Genomic DNA, 20,575 nt, shown 5'->3' with positions numbered 1-20,575 from the left:
TCTGATGTTTTAGGATCCAATTAGCTTGAGGAAAACGTTCACTCTTGCTTATGTGAAGCTTGAGTAAGGTGAGAATACCATAATTCTATTTTAATTTCATTGAATTTGAGCTTTGAGTATTAAATTGGGTATATATGTGTTATAAATGTGTATTAGGTTGTGAATAAATAATTGGAGCTTGAAATTGTGAATACCGAAACTTGGAAGAAGCTGTGTAGTTGAGGTTTTGGGGCTGTGATTGGTTTTAAATAAATTGCCTTTATCGTTACGTGGGAATCGGCTAAGGTATGGTTTAGGTTTCTTGCATTTAATATATAATGTTCTATGAAAACATAAACTAGATGACCGTAGGATAAGTTGGAACGTATGTGTATATTGTGGTTTAGTGTTTTGTTATTAAATATGGATTGATATGGTGCTGATTAGTTGAAGAATTGACAAAATTGTTAATCATGGATTTGAGGACATAAATATGTAATTCATGAACTATGGTTTGATTGTGAGATTTGGCATGTGTATATGCAATTATTGATGGTAGATTTGGCATATGTATATGTGATTGTTGTTGGTGTGAAAGGTGATTTTCATGGTGGTTATGGTGTTAAGGAAGAAGGATTTGTTGATGTTAGCATGTGTAGGTTATTGTGTTGGAAACATGGAAATTGTTTGAATGAGGAAAGAGGTTTTACAAGTTTACCAAAGTTGGTTTTTGACCGAACTTCGGCGAGACATAACTTGGCTTTCGGACTCTCAATTTGTTTTCAACTTGTTTTGAAATAAAAATTGGATTTGTGAAGTTTATGCCATTCGAAGAACGGGTGAAAAATACTTTAAATCGAAGAAGTAGTTATGGATGTTGAAAGATCATACCCCAAAACTATTTTTCTTACAATTCTGCAGCTCTGCTATTGAATCTGTTTTTTTTTCAAAGAACGCACGTCCACGCGTACGCGACTGGTCCCATGCGTACGCGTAAGGGGCTAGCAAGCATGTCCACGCGTGCGTGTGATCCACGCGTGCGCGTGATCCACGCGCACGCGTGACATGAAGTTTTCACCCACGCGTACGCATGGCAAAGGGACGCGCACGCGAGTTGTAGTTTTATGTTCCCACGCGCACGCGTGAGCCACGTGTACGCATGGGCCCTATTTCAGCAAATATGATTTTTAGCATTCTGAACTCTATCTCAAACTTTTAAACCTCTATTTTTATTCTTTTAGTCATTGATAATAGTATTAAACCTGATAATCAGATGAAGCTAGGAAATGGGAATAACTTGGCGGTGAAGTAAAGCTAAAAAGGAAAGTGAAGACTTGATTATGAAATGTTACGGATGATTATGTATGATACTTGGCTTGATAATCAAATGAATGATCATGTATGATATTTTGTTTGAATGATTAAATGATCTGAGATACGAGATTCCCTGGATAAAGTACTGTGGCTTGCCACTACGTGTACCAAGTTGAAAACTCGATACTCTGTTGACCCTATGACGTAAAGGTGACCGGGCACTTATAAATTCCCGGGAATGTTAACCCCCATTGAGCAATATTAATTATTTAAGAAAAGCTATGCATAGACTCTTGGGGATGCACGTCGAGAGACAGTCTAAGGTTTTCGGACTTGTCGGGTTGGCTGGATAACCGACAGATGAGCCTCATCAGCCATAGGACAGGCATGCATCATATGCATACTACTTGAATTACTTGTTTGTGCATTAACTGGGTGTGCCTAAATGTACTTGCCATGTTAATTGTATATTTGTTACCTGTAATATTTGTAACCTTCTTGTGCTTGCTTTTATCTGTTTATTTATCTGTGAAATGCTGATGGAGATGGAGGTATGGAGGAATGGCAGTATGGGACTTAGATTTTAAGGTTAAGTTAAGTTAGGTTTAGAAACTCTTAGAAAACCACCTTTTATGACTTTTGTTTAATACTTTAAGCTCTATAATATAAGTATCGGCATTCTAGGATTGCCTCTGGCATTCCCGGGACCTTATATATTATGTGTATGGCACCTTTACCATACTGAGAACCTCTGGTTCTCACCCTATACTATGTTGTTGTTTTTTAGATGTAGGTCGAGAGGCATCTCGTTAGGCGTCTAGACTTCTGAAGCGAAGTGGTTACTGGGTTATTTTGTTATACAGAGTTGCATATATATGTACTTAGCTTTCTCTCCGCATAACTTATTCTTTCTGATCCTATTAGAGGTTTATGGAGAGGCAGGATTTTGTTTATGTACATTTGGGTTTTGGATATGTATATATATGTGTGTAAATATTCTCCGATCAGCCCTAACTTCGCGAGCTGAGTTAGGAGCTTGTTATTTTGTATCTTTGGCTCTCTCTATTCCTACTTTTATTATCTTATGTTTGATAGTTATAGTTTTCTTCACACGCAAGTTATTCCGTTTCCAGAGCGTTACGCTTTTCATTTTGCGATTTAATTTTACCCATTTTTTTCAAGGCTCCTAGTTTATTAAATTCTTTCTGCTATTATATGTATATATTTTAATTTTAGAAGTCGTAGCACCTCGCCACCTCTGTTTTACATCCTAGGTGTAAAGATCTGTGTGGTAATGTGTTACATATTATTATCATATCATCATATCATATATTTGTAATATAAATGGGTCACCATTAATGTAGTAACTTGCCACTAATAAAATTATTGCAAAATGAATAAGAATTAGAATTGTATCAATATAATTAAAATTAATATAATTAAAATAATTAAAAAATTGATAATTAATTTAATAATATATTAAATATTAATTTTATATACTTATAATAAAGATATTTTTCTAAATTAGTATAATTATGCATTATTCATTAAATGTTAATTGTAATATAATTATAATAAAGATATTTTTATAAAATAAATTTAGAAGAGAAAATAATACATTTATTTTGGAGGAAAAAAAACTCACGAAAAGATGACACCTTACCTTCATTAGTTGGGAGAAAATCCAGTTTTAGTATAGATAGATAGATAGATAGATAGATAGATAGATATCAAATAAAAATTTAATTTAATTTGAAACCATGGATTATTAAAACATATGTGATAACTTAAAATTATATATGTTATAAATGTGAAATTATAAATATTATATTTGTGAGATTATAAATGTTAAATTAAAGATATTTTTATAAAATCTACTATACAAGTCATATTATTTTATTATTTTTATACACTGACTGTTATTAGGTAAAAAATAGAAAATAAAATATGAATATGGACGAAAATAATAGAAATAGTAGTTGATACTTAAAAAGAACTCTAAATAAATGCAATAAACAATAAAAATAAAAAAAATAAAAATGTCAAACAATAAAAAGATTGAGGATTTATAGAATCATGAAAGAAAATCGGCGCTATCTGACCAAGGCTGTGTTAAAAGACAAATTCAAGTGCCATGAAATATTGCTAAATGCTAATAGAATTGTTGATACTTGAAAGAGGTTATGGAGTTCAGTATAAAATTGTTATAAGCTTGCTATATATGCAAATAATTTTTTGTTATAAGCTTGCTATATATGGAGCACTCAAAGCATATCGTTTATTACCATTATATTAATATCTATATTTGGAAAAATTAAATTTTTTTTTAATAGAGCACTCAATGAATAAGTAGTATTACCATTAATATCTCCCTTTAAAAAAAAAAATCAAATCATAGCATCATTAATAACTTTACAAGGATTAACTGCAGAGCGCATAAGATTAACCATTGCAGGGTGTATTAAATAAAGTTAAAAATAATAAATTTTAACTTTTTTTTATTAAAAGTTTTTGTTTTTTAAGATTTGTATAAAGTACATATATTTTGCTTATTTGTTATTTTTATGTGTTAGACACATTTTAGATACGACATTCATCTGGCATGTATATTTTTTGTGTTTAATCGTGTTTTAAAAAATAAAAAATTCTTTTTCAGACACTCTTACCTAGACAAACTTACATCATGTATCAGCGTGTTCAACTTTATTCTTAACATGTATTATCAAAATGAGTTTAAAAGTAGTATATATATTATTAGTTATTAAAATAAAAAATATTTTAAATACTTTATATAATTAAAAAATATTAAAAATAATTAAAAAATTAATTTATATTTTAATATAAATAAAATACTAAAATATCATTATAATTGATCTAAAAAATACTTTATATTTTATATATGAGTGAATGAGTGATGCTAATTGCTAAGTAGCCAAAGAATAATTACAATATAAAAATGTTACGTAAAAATTTTCATTCTTTTAATAAGCAAGTGACATACACCTCCTTATCATTTATTCTCTTTATCACCCACATTTTCTTCTGGGTATTTTGAGTCATTAATGTTCTTTCCAAAATTAATTTCAATTTCTCCAAATTAAATTCCTAACATTTCTCAATCATAGTATTAGTTTATTACCCATTAAAATGTAATTTTTCTACAAAAATTATGGAGATTAAATTAAAAAATTTTAACAACTTCTGTTATATAACTCATATTTTATATATAAACTATTAAAAAATAAAAAATAAAATATAAACAAAAATTAAAAAATAAATTTTTAAAAATAATCATTAATTCATCATATTAAAATTAGTAAATAAACAAACATATGAATATTAAATAAAAATATTATAATAATTAAAATCATGACCTTTAGTGCACATATGAGATAATTTGAAAAATATAATAAGACGCATAGTTTAAAATTTGGTAATATTAATTATAAAAATTTATTAATTATAGACATCATATGTATAAAATTATGAATATTATGAGTATAAAATTATGGATGTTATTAATATGAAATTATGGATATTATGTGTATGAATTTATGAATATTATGAGTAAATTTATCAATTGAATAAATTAATTTAAGAATTTGACATTTTTTTAAATTTAATTATGATAAAATTTAAAAATATATGTTAACTTGATAGTTACTTGTGTACAGAAACTAAAAAATAATGTGTATGGATCTAATATCTAATAAACACGAATTTAATTTTTAAATGTTAGTTATATGTAATTATGGATGTTATGTATATGAACTTATGAATGTTATGCGTATGAACTTAGTTAGTACATTTACTATACTATAATTATGCATCTAAAAACACACAAAAAATCAGTTTATTATCATATCTCATCAAAGCTAGTGTGACTTTTCATATTTTTGAAAATTGGTTGACTGACAACAATCTCGTTGGGTGAGTCAGTCTGTTCAAATTCTTCGGCACCTTTTGCTATATGTATCGTATTAAGGTCGAATTCAAATGCTATATTATTTGCAATGATAAATGCGACTTCTTGTAAAATTTTTGGCTTATACACTATTGTGCTTGCAATGGTATTATTCTTGTGATTTTTGAATGAACATAATTGAATTAAGCGGAAGGTATATATTAGGATAGTTTTCATGTTTCATATTTCCATTAAGTCATGATAAATACTTTAACGGATAAGAATCAATTACAATTATTGCATGTAATTGATATTATCATTATCGTTCTTTTATTATTATTATTATTTTTATTATTATTATTATTATTATTATTATTATTATTATTATTATTATTATTATTGTATTCTTAAATATAAAAATTAAGTTATAAAAAAATATTAAGTATTATAAGAATGTCTAATAGTAAGGGATATGATATTATAATTAATATCATTAATAAGTAGAGTTAATAAGAATATGATAAATAAAATGATAAGAGAGTGGGATAAAAAATAAAATTATTATTAAATAATATAAATAAAGTAAATTATGAAAAATTTTGACTAATTATAACTACAAATTTTTTGTTATCAAACTTTTTTTTATATATATATATCATATTCTCGTATCTTATAAAAATTTTAAATTTATGTGCCTAGATGTTTCATATTATATCATGTCCCATATTCATATATCATAGTCTTTTTAAGTAAGTTACGTAACTAAAGAATCATAAACTATTAAAAAAATACACACTTAATGATACTTTCCCTCATAACATAGAGTAATTATTAACAATATATTGTAAGTAAGGAATAATAATTAATACCAATATCTTGGTCATTTAATTTTAAGGATATCATTTTAATGTTTTAGAATTTATATATTAAAAGTTAAAATAATATATTTTGACAGTTTTTTTATTAATTTTTTATTATTAAATATTTTCGTTGAAATATTTAGTAACTAATAGTCTAATACAATTCAGTTCAAATCTTTCATTCTTGATTCTTGACATTTATTTAGTTGGATGAGTAACATTAGTTTACATCTATATGGTAATGATATTGTTAATTATTTTTAATATGGGTAAAAGTTTTTATTATTTAATGCAAAAAATTTTTCATTTTATATAATGTAATAAAGATATATCTCATAATAATAATTTGGATAGATCAAGTGATCAATTTATTTATCCATTTAAATAAATAATAGAAAACAAAAATTTAAATCTCATATTATATATACAGCAATCTATTAACTAACAACAAACTTTTAAGTGAAACTCACACCTGCGACAAATCAATCCTTATAACTCCAATAGCAATAGCAATATAGCAATTTAATTGCAATAGAAACTTATAACTCTAATATAAATTCTTACGTATATTATGTGTAACAGCCCAGACCACCCGCTAGCACGATATTGTCCGCTTTGGCACACAAGGCCTCACGGTTTTGCCTTTGACGATAGGGATGCTAGCCGAAGTCCCCCACACTCACTCGTCAAAACGCGTCATGCTAGGGAGAGGTATCCACACCCTTATAAGGCATGCTTCGTTCCCCTCCCCAACCGATGTGGGCCTTACAATCCACCCCCCTAAGGGAGTCCAGCGCCCTCGCTGGCACATCGATCCGGGTTCTGCCTCTGATACCATCTTGTAACACCCTAACTACCAAAGCTCACGCTTCCGGCTGCGCAACTCTGATAGCTCGGACATTACGACGACTTTTATACTATTTAATATTAAAATATGATATATAGATGTACTCTTTATGAGTTGTTGTAAGTTGTATGGTATGTATGGATGTATGCTGTATAGCGAAAGTATTTGTGGGAGTGGTGTTGCAGTTTAAAGTTTCAAACAGACTCATATTTTAATATTAAATAGTATAAAAGTCGTCGTAATGTCCGAGCTATCAGAGTTGCGCAGCCGGAAGCGTGAGCTTTGGTAGTTAGGGTGTTACATTATGTTCATAGCTCCAATACATTATTATTTTAAACAAAAAATGGATCATCCTCAAATTTGTTTGTGTTCAATCTTTATTGATAAAATATTATTTTCTTATAATTTTGTTCGATGCTCAAATTTTATTTTTTTATTTATAATTTCACATATATAACTGTCATAATTATATATATATAATTTATAATTTCAAATACATAACTGTTCATACCCTGTCCCAACGCTAGGGCCCAGGATCCAAGTAAGAAGGCCAAACCCAAAGGGTTGAGCCTCACCCTGCACCAAATCAACCGCTACAAAGTCGGTTTGCACCACGACTTGCTCTAAGGAAGTCGGGAACGAGGGTTAGCTGGCAGATAAGCACTCATTTGAATGAGTAACTGCCCCTAGAATCTCTCTAACCACTTTCACGAGCCATATCTTAACTTCCCTAAGATAAAGGGACGGTTAACACCCTAGAAAGGTGGCACTACTCCAACGGTGGTTATTGGTTCACCACTATAAATACACTGACACTCCTCAGGTATCTCTAAGTTCCAATACTCTCTAGACCTGCTAACCCCTTTGCTGACTTAGGCATCAGAGTGTCTTTGCAGGTACCACCCCCCATTCACTCATACTCACAAGTCGGACGGAGGCCCCCAAGGTGCAGACCCTGACAAAGGCTTCCTCCCTCAGACGATTGGGCCAACCAGCGCCATCCAGCCCATTAATCTCCGGTTACCTACCGTAACATTGGCGCCGTTGCCGGGGACCCGAGAGATCAACCAGTGATGGCGGACGGATCCCCTGAGGAGGGTCATGTGGAAACAGATTCTGAACAAGAGAATCTGGACACCAGAAATAGTGACGCGGACCTAACCCTCCATCAGGAAACCAACGATCAACACAAAGAAGGAACCTCCGGAGTCAAAACCCCGAAGGTGAATTCCTCAGAAGGCCGTGAGTCAGAGAAGGACGGACAGTCCCATTCAACTGAGCTCATGGGGTTAGTCCATATTCACCAAAATCGTTTGGAACAGCTAGAACAGGAACGGGAGCGACAAAAGGAGATAGAAAAGCGCCTAAGAGAGGAGATGGATAGACGAAAAGAGTTAGAGGAAAAACTCTTAAAGCTAGAATCCTCCCTCAAAGGTCGGAACTCCCGTGATAGTAGAGAAGAGTCCCCCATAGGAGGGGAAGATCCTTTTAGTGAGGACATAATGAGGGCAAAAGTTCCGAGAAACTTTAGAAGCCCCGATATGGACCTCTACGACGGAACCACTGATCCAAAGCATCATCTGAGCAACTTTAAAAGTCGGATGTATCTGGCTGACGCTTCCGATGCTACGCGATGCAAAGCTTTTCCGACAACCTTGTCAAAAGCAGCGATGAAGTGGTTCGACAGCCTCCCCACGAGGTCGGTCACCAGTTTTGAAGACCTCTCAAGAAAATTCTTGATGAGGTTCTCTATCCAGAAAGACAAAGTTAAACATGCACCAAGCCTCCTGGGAATAAAACAGGAGGTCGGAGAATCCTTACGAGCCTATATGGAAAGGTTCAACAAAGCATGTTTAGAGATTCAAGACCTGCCCACCGAGGCAGTCATAATGGGGCTAGTCAATGGGCTCAGAGAAAGTCCCTTCTCACAGTCCATATCCAAAAGACATCCCATCTCTCTAAGTGATGTACAGGAAAGAGCTGAAAAGTACATCAACATGGAGGAAAATGCTAAGTTAAGAGACCTGAGTTGGCGACCTGGGCACCCTCCCTCAACAAAAGAAAGAGAGAGGGAAACCAAAAAGAAAGAAGAACTCGGTCTCGATAGACCAAGAAAATATCACTCTTATACTCCTCTAAAGGTCTCTATAGTGGACGTATACAGAGAGATTTGCAATACTGAAAGGCTACCACCCCCCAGACCCATTAAAAATAAAAAAGGGGGGAGCCGCAGCGACTACTGTGAGTACCATAAAATATATGGTCACTCCACAAACGACTGCTATGACCTTAAAAATGTGATAGAAAAGCTGGCTAGGGAAGGTCGGCTCGACAGATATCTCATAGAAAGGTCGGACAGTCATGGGAAGAGAAAGCGAGACGATATGGATAGAAGAGACCCACCACCGCAGACTCCGGAGAGACATATCCATATGATCTCAGGAGGGTTCGCGGGAGGGGGACTCACCAAATCCTCTCGCAAAAGACATCTCAAGAGAGTCTACCAGGTCGGAGGAGAGTCATCCGACCTCCCTACCATTTCATTCACAAATGAAGATGGACAAGGAATAATCCCTGGACACGATGATCCAGTGGTAATAACTATGATCCTAGCAAATGCTCATCTCCACAGAACCCTAGTAGACCAAGGAAGCTCAGCGGACATTCTTTTTAAGCCCGCTTTCGACAAACTAGGGTTGGATGAGAAAGAATTAAGAGCCTACCCCGACACCTTATATGGACTAGGTGACACGCCAATAAAGCCACTAGGGTTTTTGCCCCTCCACACCACCTTTGGAAAAGGGGAAAAATCAAAAACTCTGAGCATAGACTTCATAGTCATCGATGTAGGGTCAGCATATAATGCTTTAATTGGCAGGACTACCCTTAATCGACTCGGAGCGGTGGTATCCACCCCTCACCTTTGTATGAAATTCCCGACTTCAGCGGGGATAGCAACGGTAAGGGGAGATCAGAAATTGGCAAGGAAATGCTACAATGAAAGCCTAAACCTGAGAGAAAAAAGCTGAGAAGTTCACACAGTAGAGCTCGGAGGCGCAAGGGCTAGAGAGGAGCTGCGTCCACAACCGGGAGGAAAAACCGAGGAGATACAGGTCGGCGAAGAGGAGGGAAAAAATACTCACATAGGGGCCAACCTAGGGGAAACCCTAAAACAAGGGTTGACTAAGCTCCTAAGAGATAACTCCAATCTCTTCGCCTGGAAGGCCTCCGACATGCTTGGGATAGACCCCGAGCTCATGTCCCATAAGCTCTCGGTTTACCCGGGGTCCCGACCTGTACAACAGAGAAGACGCAAGCTCGGCCCAGAGCGAGCCCTAATAGTAGAGGAGCAAGTACAAGCGCTCCTAGAAGCCGGCTTCATTAGAGAAGTCAAGTACCCAACATGGCTAGCCAATGTAGTGCTAGTCAAAAAACAAAATGGCAAATGGAGAATGTGTGTCGACTACACCGACTTAAATAAGGCATGTCCCAAGGACCCTTATCCACTGCCAAGTATTGACACCCTAGTGGACTCCAGCTCGGGGTATCAATACTTGTCGTTCATGGACGCCTACTCGGGGTATAACCAAATCCCGATGTTTGAGCCAGACCAGGAGAAAACATCATTCATCACGCCCAGAGCTAATTTTTGCTCCGTGATCATGCCATTCGGATTGAAAAATGCAGGGGCCACATATCAGAGGCTGATGAATAAGGTGTTTGCCTCTCACCTAGGGAGCCTAATGGAAGTATACGTCGACGATATGCTGGTAAAGACCAAGAAAGAAGCCGACCTCTTGTCTGACCTCTCACAAGTCTTTGACACCATAAGGTTGGGCGGGATGAGACTAAATCCTGCAAAGTGTGCCTTCGCGGTAGAGGCAGGAAAATTCCTAGGGTTTATGCTAATACAAAGAGGGATTGAAGCTAATCCCGACAAGTGTAGAGCTATCCTAGAGATGAAAAGCCCGACTTGTTTAAGAGAGGTCCAGCAGTTGAATGGCCGACTTGCAGCCCTTTCCAGATTTTTGGCAGGATCGGCGCTAAAATCCCTCCCACTGTTCTCTTTATTGAGAAAGGGATGTCAGTTTGAATGGACTCCTGAATGCGAGGAGGCGTTCCAGGAGTTCAAAAGATTCTTAAGCCAACCTCCTATTTTGACCCGACCTATAGCTGGGGAAGACCTCGTCCTATACTTATCTGTAGCAGACAAGGCCGTCTCATCGGCCCTGATCAGAGAAGACGAGGTTGGACAACACCCAGTATATTTCATCAGTAAAGTTCTACAAGGCCCTGAGCTAAGGTACCACAAACTGGAGAAGTTTGCCTACTCCTTAGTAGTGGCCTCACGAAGACTACGGCCTTACTTTCAAGCTCACACAATAAGAGTCCGCACGAACCAACCCATGAAGCAAATCCTCCAAAAGACGGATGTTGCAGGGAGAATGGTTCAATGGGCAATAGAGCTCTCCGAGTTCGACCTGAAGTATGAAGCTCGGACGGCGATTAAAGCCCAGTGCCTCACCGACTTCATCGCAGAATACGCAGGAAACCAAGAGGAAAAACCAACTACATGGGAACTCTATGTAGATGGATCCTCGAACAAAACAGGAAGCGGTGCAGGCATAATATTGGTGGATGAAAGGGGAACCCAGATAGAAGTTTTCCTCAAATTTGAATTCCCAGCTTCAAATAATCAGGCAGAATATGAAGCTCTGATTGCTGGATTGAAGCTGGCGGAAGAAGTCGGTGCTACAAAAGTGATGATATACAGCGACTCGCAAGTGGTGACCTCCCAGATAAGTGGAGAGTATCAGGCGAAGGACCAAAATATGAAAAAGTACTTGGAAAAAACTCTGGAACATCTTGGGCGCTTTATAGAAACCGAGGTCAAACATATAACTCGGGATCTAAATAGCAGAGCAGACGCCCTATCCAAGTTAGCAAGTACCAAACCAGGAGGGAATAACAGAAGCCTGATCCAGGAAACTCTCCAGAAACCCTCCGTTGTAAAAGAAAAAGACAAACAAGAGGTCCTTGAGGTAGTCGGATTAAACCTCGGATGGATGAACCCCTTGGTCGAATACATGAAATTCGACATCCTCCCCAAGGAGGAAAAGGAGGCTAAGAAGATCCGAAGGGAAGCACAACATTACACTTTGGTGAGAAATATCCTCTATAGAAGGGGGATATCAACACCATTATTAAAATGTGTACCGACCTCAAGAACCACCGAAGTGTTAGAAGAAATCCACAGTGGGATCTGCGGAAATCACCTCGGAGCGAGATCACTAGCCAGGAAAGTAATCCGAGCAGGATTCTACTGGCCGACCTTACAGAAAGATGCCACAGAATTTGTGAAAAAATACTAACCATGCCAGATGCATGCAAATTTCCATGTGGCCCCGCCAGAGGAGCTCATCAGTATCACTTCTCCATGGCCTTTTGCAAAGTGGGGAATGAATTTGTTAGGTCCTTTTCCCCAGGCGCCAGGACAAGTCAGATACCTGATTGTGGGAATAGATTACTTCACAAAGTGGATAGAAGCAGAGCCATTGGCCACCATAACCGCTCAAAGAAGTCGGAGGTTCCTCTACAAAAATATCATCACAAGGTATGGGATACCTCATTCCATTACTACAGATAATGGAACCCAGTTCACCGACTCTACCTTTAGAAGCCTAGTAGCCAGTATGAAAATCAAACACCAGTTCACCTCGGTGGAGCACCCGCAAGCCAATGGGCAAGCCGAGGCGGCCAACAAAGTCATACTAGCAGGGCTAAAGAAGAGATTACAAGATGCAAAAGGAGCTTGGGCCGAAGAGCTCCCCCAAGTGCTATGGGCCTACAGGACGATACCCCAATCCGCCACTGGAGAAACTCCCTTCCGACTAGTTTATGGGGTAGAAGCCATGATCCCAATAGAAATCAGCGAGCAAAGCCCAAGAGTGATCCTCCATGACGAGATCGGGAATATACAGGGGCACAAAGAGGAGCTCGACTTGCTCCCCGAAGTCCGAGAAGAAGCCCAGATAAGAGAAGCAGCATTGAAGCAAAGGATGGCTACAAGATACAACAAAAAAGTCATCCGAAGAACATTCACCCTAAGCGACTTGGTCCTGATCAGAAATGACATTGGAGTCAACAAATCAGGAGAAGGAAAGCTCGCTGCAAATTGGAAGGGACCATACAAAATCAATGAGATCTTAGGAAAAGGCTATTATAAAGTGACCGACCTGGACGGCACCGAGTTACCAAGGTCGTGGCATGCTTGTAATATGAAAAGGTACTATAGCTAAAAGTGAACTCTACTCCCTGATGTACTCTTTTCCCAACTTCATGATTTTTTTTCCCAGAACCAAAGGGTTTTTTCTGAAGAAGGGTTTTTAACGAGGCATCATAGTAGGGGCTAAGGGAAATAGACTGTCAAAAACCCTTAGTAGCAATGAAGTACCCCCCCACCCCCCCAATTAATAAAGATCTTTTCATCTTACAAATATCTCTTATAAATTCCTTTTTTATTGTTTTCTATTCCTTTCTACGAAACGTGCCAACTTAAGCTTGACAAAACGTAAAAATCCCATGACCGACCTAGATGGTCGTCAGGATGAAACGACGAGGTACAAGTCGGCGTAAAGAGGTTATACAAGTTGATCATAATAAACTCGAAAACATCCCGACTTATAAGTCGGAATGAGAAACCGAGTAAAACAGAAATGAATCACGAAAATAGCCTAAGTCATAAAAACTCAATAAAACGAAATTGAGTACTAGGAATAACCAAAAAGAGATAGGAAAAAAACCTAAGAAAAGATTAAAAGGCTGCCCTAAAGATCCTTAAAATAAAAAGGTTCAGAAAGGCAGACAAAGCCAAAGAAAAAGGTTTTTCCAGAAAAGATCAAAGGGAAGCTCGAAATCAGAGAAGCATGAACGCATAAGGTAACTTAGACCCTTAGTCAAAAAAGGGTATTTTCCGAAACTCAAAACCCTTATCCAAAAAATGGTACTTATAAATATTTTGTTTACGGCCTTAAAAGGCCAAAAGAAATTATTCAATCACCACCAACACAAACAAAGAAAGAGTTTAAAAAAGGGGGGACCCACAGGCCGGGCCCCCATATAGCCAACAAAATTATTTTTTAGGAAGGAGAGTAGCCGGATCACCATCACCAGAGCCAGGAGGAACACCACCAGGGCCGGGAAGAGAGGCATCCATAGGAGATGAAGAGGAAGTCGGAGGAACTGTGGAGGAACTCGGGGCATCCTTAGGGCGAGGAGGAGACTCTATAATCCTTTGCCCCCGAGTCTTCAAATCTGACTCGGAAATAATCTCGGGGACAGGGGGATCCACAATGGTACCATCGATGACAACCTTATCAGGATCTAAAGGAGAGAGGTCCAAGTCAGGAGCAATGACTCCGACCTGCTCCTTAAAGATCCTCCAAGCCTCCTCAGCGCCATCAGCAATAGAGTCCTCCAACTCGGCGTATGCCTTCCGAGAATTCAGCAGATCATTTTTCACAGACACAAGATCATTAAACAAACTTTGATAGCTATCCTGTGCTGTCTTCCTCAAACCGACCTCCATGTGGCATTGGGCTTGCAACTTTCTCTCCCTCTCCCGGAGGTTATCTCTCTCCTCCCTCAGCTTGGCGACTTCCTCCTTCAACTTTCCCTCATGCTCCTGATATATGAGAAGCCTTCCTTCCAGCTCTTCGACCCTTGAGGTTATCCCTAAAGAGCTGAGAGGAGCCTTCTCGAAAATATCTAAGAGTTTGCCACAAACCCCCGCCGCCTTAAGGCTCTCCTCAACCAGAGTGGTAAGGTGGCGCCGAACAGAAACATCATCCATGCTTATACGAACATTGGGATAGATGTTCTTTCGGATGAATGCAAGAGCATCCGCCTTCACCTCACCAGAAGAGCCAGACTCTAAGGTCTTGCGCTTCTTATTCTCTGGCTCAGGAGAAGGTCGAGCAGAGGGGGGCGGCTGAGAGAAAGTTGAAGAAGAAATTACAATGGGCTGAGAGGGAGTCCCAACGTTCCGAGGAGGAGGAGGAGGAGAGATAACCGCCCTTGGCGCCACCAGTCCTGGCACGAGATCTTGCTTTAGCCTCCTGGACCCTTTGGTAAGACTCCTGAGCGTTTGCCTTTGCCATCTCTGAAAGGACAATAACAGATAGATCAGACAAGTCGAAAAAGTCAGTCAGACAAGTCGAAAATCTAACAAACAAATAAAAGCTACCTAGCTGTGCCTGGACAAAGGTCGGAGACCCCTGGAGAAACTTTTTTGTGTCCAAGTATGGGGCCCTCCCCCACACTTCTCGGAGGAACCCCACAATGGCTGCTTCTACCTCATCCAGGTCATCCAGACCATATTTCTCACAGGGGGAGGCCTCCAGCCAGTATAAAGGAAATCGGGGAGAAGAATTATCATCCAGAAAAAAGGGATGGTGACCCTCTACGGCTTGAACTTTGAAAAAATAATTTTTAAAGTCATGAAAGGATTCATCAAAAAGGGTAAAAACTCTCCGACCCTGTATGGCTCGGAAAGACGCCCATTGTTGCTTATTGTTTAGCCCACTGAAGGGTTTGGTCATGTGGAAGAGATAGAAAAAAATCTTCAAAGAAGTCGGAAACTCCAAAGCCTGGCTAATAAATTGGTAAATTTTCAAAAAATCCCAAGAATTGGGGTGAAGCTGGGTAGGGGCAACTCGGCAGTGATGCAAAACAGATATCTCAAAGTTTGAAAAAGGAAGGAAAACACCCAAACGGGTGATCATGCACTCATACATAAAGAAAAAATGAGGGGCCGCCTCATTGACTCTCCCAAAGCAAACCCGGTCTTCAGAACCCGGGACTACCAATTCATACTTCGGCTCGTCATCCTCAGAAGTACAAATTCTGTGGTGAGTGCGAAGGTTGGTGATAAACTCAGTATCGACCGAGGGTTCCTCCCCTAGGACCGTGACATCAACCCATTGAGAAAGGATATCTACGGAAGCCATTTCTTTTTCTTAAAAAGGTAGCAAAAAACCTACAAGGGAAAAAGAAAAGGAAAATCAAAAACACGGTCTCTGATGAGCGGATAATTTATACGCTTTTTGGCATTGTTTTTAGCATGTTTTTAGTAGGATCTAGTTACTTTTAGGGATGTTTTCATTAGTTTTTATGTTAAATTCACATTTCTGGACTTTACTATGAGTTTGTGTGTTTTTCTGTGATTTCAGGTATTTTCTGGCTGAAATTGAGGGAATTGAGCAAAAATCAGATTCAGAGGTTGAAGAAGGACTGCTGATGCTGTTGGATTCTGACCTCCCTGCACTCAAAGTGGATTTTCTGGAGCTACAGAACTCGAAATGGCGCGCTTCCAATTGCGTTGGAAAGTAGACATCTAGGGCTTTCCAGAAATATACAATAGTCCATACTTTGGCCAAGAATAGACGACGTAAATTGGCGTTCAACGCCAGCCTTCTGCCCAAATCTGGCGTCCAGCGCCAGAAAAGGATCCAAAACTAGAGTTGAACGCCCAAACTGGCACAGAAACTGGCGTTCAACTCCACAAATGGCCTCTGCACGTGCAACACTCAGGCTCAGTCCAAACACACACCAAGTGGGCCCCGGAAGTGGATTTATGCATCAATTACTTACTCATGTAAACCCTAGTAGCTAGTTTATTATAAATAGGACCTCTTACTATTGTATTAGGCATCTTTGGATTACCTTATGATCCTTTGATCACGTTTTAGGGGGCTGGCCATCTCGGCCATGCCTGGACCTTCACTTATGTATTTTCATACGGTAGAGTTTCTACACTCCATAGATTAAGGTGTGGAGCTCTGCTGTTCTTCAAAGATTAATGCAAAGTACTACTGTTTTCTATTCAATTCTTCTTATTTCGCTTCTAAGATATCCATTCGCACCCAAGAACGTGATGAAGGTGATGATTATGTGTGACGCTCATCATCTTTCTCCCTTATGAACGCGTGCCTGACAAACACTTCTGTTCTACATGAATTAAGCTAGAATGAATATCTCTTAGATCTCCTAACCAGAATCTTCGTGGCGTAAGCTAGAATGATGGCGGCATTCAAGAGAATCCGGAAGGTCTAAACCTTGTCTGTGGTATTCTGAGTAGGATTCTATGATTGAATGACTGTGACGAGCTTCAAACTCGCGAGTGCTGGGCGTTAGTGACAGACGCAAAAGGAGGGTGAATCCTATTCCAGCATGATCGAGAACCGACAGATGAATAGCCGTGCCGTGACAGGGTGCGTGAGCATATTATTCACTGAGAGGAGGGGATGTAGCCACTGACAACGGTGATGCCCTTGCGTAAAGCCAGCCATGGAAAGGAGTAAGACTGATTGGATGAAGATAGCAAGAAAGCAGAGGTTCAGAGGAACGAAAAGCATCTCCATTCGCTTATCTGAAATTCCTACCTATGATTTACATAAGTATTTCTACTCCTATTTTATTATATTAAATTCGAAAACGCCATTATCACTTTATATTTGCCTGACTGAGATTTACAAGGTGACCATAGCTTGCTTCATACCAACAATCTCCGTGGGATTTGACCCTTACTCACGTAAGGTATTACTTGGACGACCCAGTGCACTTGCTGGTTAGTTGTATCGAAGTTGTGACAATTATGAATTAAGATCAAAACACCAAGTTTTTGGAGCCATTACCAGGGATTGTTCGAGCCTGGACATCACAATTTCGTGCACCAAGTTTTTGGCGCCGTTGCCGGGGATTGTTTGAGTTTGGACAACTGACGGTTCATCTTGTTGCTCAGATTGGGTAACTTTCTTTTTGTTCTCTTTTCAAAAAAATTTTTCAAAAATATTTTCAAAAATCTCTCATCTGTTTTCGAAAAAATTATAAAAATGTTTTCAAAAATTTTATTCAAAATTTTTAAGAATGAATTCTAGTGTTTCATGAAGCATGTGAAGCCTGGCTGGCTGTAAAGCCATGTCTAAATTCTTTTGGACTAAGGCTTCCAAACCATCAGAGGTAAGTTACATACTTGATAAATGATGAGCAGCAATTTGTTATCAAGAGCAATATACTCTGGTGTTAAATGCTGAAGCTTGGCTGGCCATTGGCCATGTCCAGTGTTTTGGACCGGAGCTTTCATTGAAAGCTTGGCTGGCTAGTGAGCCATGTCTAATTCCTGGACTGAAGCTTTAGACTAACATGGCAAGATTCCTGGAATTCATATTAAAAATTTTGGAATCCTTATTTTCCCTTTTCAATAAATTTTCGAAAAAAATAAAAAAAAATTAGAAAATCATAAAAATCAAAAATATTTTTTGTATTTCTTGTTTGAGTCTTGAGTCATATCATAAGTTTGGTGTCACTTGCATATGCATCTTACATTTTTCGAAAATTCATGCATTCATGGTGTTCTTCATGATCTTCAAGTTGTTCTTGGTAAGTCTTCTTGTTTGATCTTGATGATTTTTTGTTTTGTGTCTTTTCATGTTTATCATATGCATTCTTGAATTCTTAGTGCGTAAGCATTAAAGAATTCTAAGTTTGGTGTCTTGCATGTTTTCTTTGCATTAAAAATTTTTCAAAATTATGTCTATGATGTTCATCTTGACATTCAAAGTGTTCTTGGTGTTCATCTTGACATTCATAGCATTCTTGCATGCATCACATATTTTGATCTAAAAATTTCATGCATTGCATTTTTTTTGTGTTTTTCTCTCTCATCATAAAAATTCAAAAATCAAAAAAATATCTTTCCCTTTTTCTCTCATCAAATTCGAAAATTTGGATTGACTTTTTCAAAAATTTTTAAAATCAAGTTGTTTCTCATGAGTCAAATCAAATTTTCAATTTGAAAATCTTATCTTTTTCAAAATCTTTTTCAAAAGTCAAATCTTTTTCAAAATTCTTAGTTATTTTCGAAAATTCCAAAAATATTTTTCAAAAATCTTTTTCTTATTTTTATACTAAATTTTCGAAAATAACATAATCAATTAATGTTTTGATTCAAAAATTTGAAGTTTGTTACTTGCTTGTTAAGAAAGATTCAAACTTTAAGTTCTAGAATCATATCTTGTGATTTCTTATGAATCAAGTCATTAATTGAGATTTTAAAAATCAAATCTTTTTCAAAAACTAATTTCTATCATATCTTTTCAAAAATATCTTCTTATCTTATCTTTTTCAAAAATATCTTTTCAAAATATCTTTTCTAACTTCCTAACTTCTTATCTTTTCAAAATTTGTTTCAACTAACTAACTAACTTTTTGTTTGTTTCTTAACTTTTTCAAAACTACCTAACTAACTCTCTCTCTCTAATTTTCGAAAATATCTTCCCTCTTTTTCAAAAATTTCTTTTTAATTAACTAATTATTTTTATTTTTTATTTTTAATTTCAAAAATTTTCGAAAAAAAATACTAACAATTTTCAAAAACCATTTTCAAAAATCACTAACTCTTTTTCAAAATAATTTTCGAAAATTATCCTTCCCCCATCCTATTCTATTTATTTATTCATATCCTAACATCTCATCTCACATCTCTTCCATCCGTACAGTTGTGTTTCTTCCTTTACATCACATTCTTTGTCTCCCCCTCTTTTCTTCCACTCACAAAGGGATCCCTATACTGTGGTATAAAGGATCTCTATTATTATTATTATTTTTCTGTGCTTTCTTCTTTGTCATATGAGCAGGAGCAAGGATAAGAGCATTCTTGTGGAAGCAGATCCAGAACCTGAAAGGACTCTGAAGAGAAAATTAAGAGAAGCTAAAATACAACAATCCAGAGATAACCTTTCAGAAATTTTCGAACAGGAAAAGGAGATGGCAGCCGAAAATAATAATAATGTAAGGAAGATGCTTGGTGACTTTACTGCACCTAATTCCAATTTACATGGAAGAAGCATCTCCATTCCTGCCATTGGAGCAAACAACTTTGAGCTGAAACCTCAATTAGTTTCTCTGATGCAGCAGAACTGCAAGTGTCATGGACTTCCATCTGAAGATCCTTTTCAGTTCTTAACTAAATTCTTGCAGATATGTGATACTGTTAAGACTAATGGAGTAGATCCTGAAGTCTACAGGCTCATGCTTTTCCCTTTTGCTGTAAGAGACAGAGCTAGATTATGGTTGGATTCTCAACCCAAAGACAGCCTGAACTCTTGGGATAAGCTGGTCACGGCTTTCTTAGCCAAGTACTTTCCTCCTCAAAAGTTGAGCAAGCTTAGAGCTGATGTTCAAACCTTCAGACAGAAAGAAGGTGAATCCCTCTATGAAGCTTGGGAAAGATACAAACAGTTGACCAAAAAGTGTCCTTCTGACATGCTTTCAGAATGGACCATCCTGGATATATTCTATGATGGTTTATCTGAGCTATCAAAGATGTCACTGGACACTTCTGCAGGTGGATCCATTCACCTAAAGAAAATGCCTGCAGAAGCTCAAGAACTCATTGACATGGTTGCTAATAACCAGTTCATGTACACTTCTGAAAGGAATCCTGTGAAAAATGGGACGCCTATAAAGAAGGGAGTTCTTGAGATTGATACTCTGAAAGCCATATTGGCTCAGAATAAAACATTAACTCAGCAAGTCAATATGATCTCTCAGAGTCTGCATGGAATGCAAGCTGCATCCAACAGTACTCAAGAGGCTTCTTCTGAAGAAGAA

General features: G+C 37.4%; 1 non-coding gene across 1 annotated transcript; it reads right to left on the bottom strand.

The window, feature by feature from the left end:
- Positions 1-20,125: 20,125 nt before the first annotated feature.
- LOC112752435 (small nucleolar RNA R71) lies at positions 20,126-20,233 on the bottom strand. Its single transcript, XR_003176872.1, has one exon. It is a non-coding gene; the product is annotated as a small nucleolar RNA R71 (small nucleolar RNA).
- Positions 20,234-20,575: the final 342 nt, after the last annotated feature.

Source organism: Arachis hypogaea, chromosome 15 (genome assembly GCF_003086295.3).
Source record: "Arachis hypogaea cultivar Tifrunner chromosome 15, arahy.Tifrunner.gnm2.J5K5, whole genome shotgun sequence".
Lineage (NCBI taxonomy): Eukaryota > Viridiplantae > Streptophyta > Magnoliopsida > Fabales > Fabaceae > Arachis > Arachis hypogaea.
The sequence above is the reverse complement of the archived record's forward strand: the minus strand, read 5'-3'. Positions and strand labels throughout refer to the sequence as shown.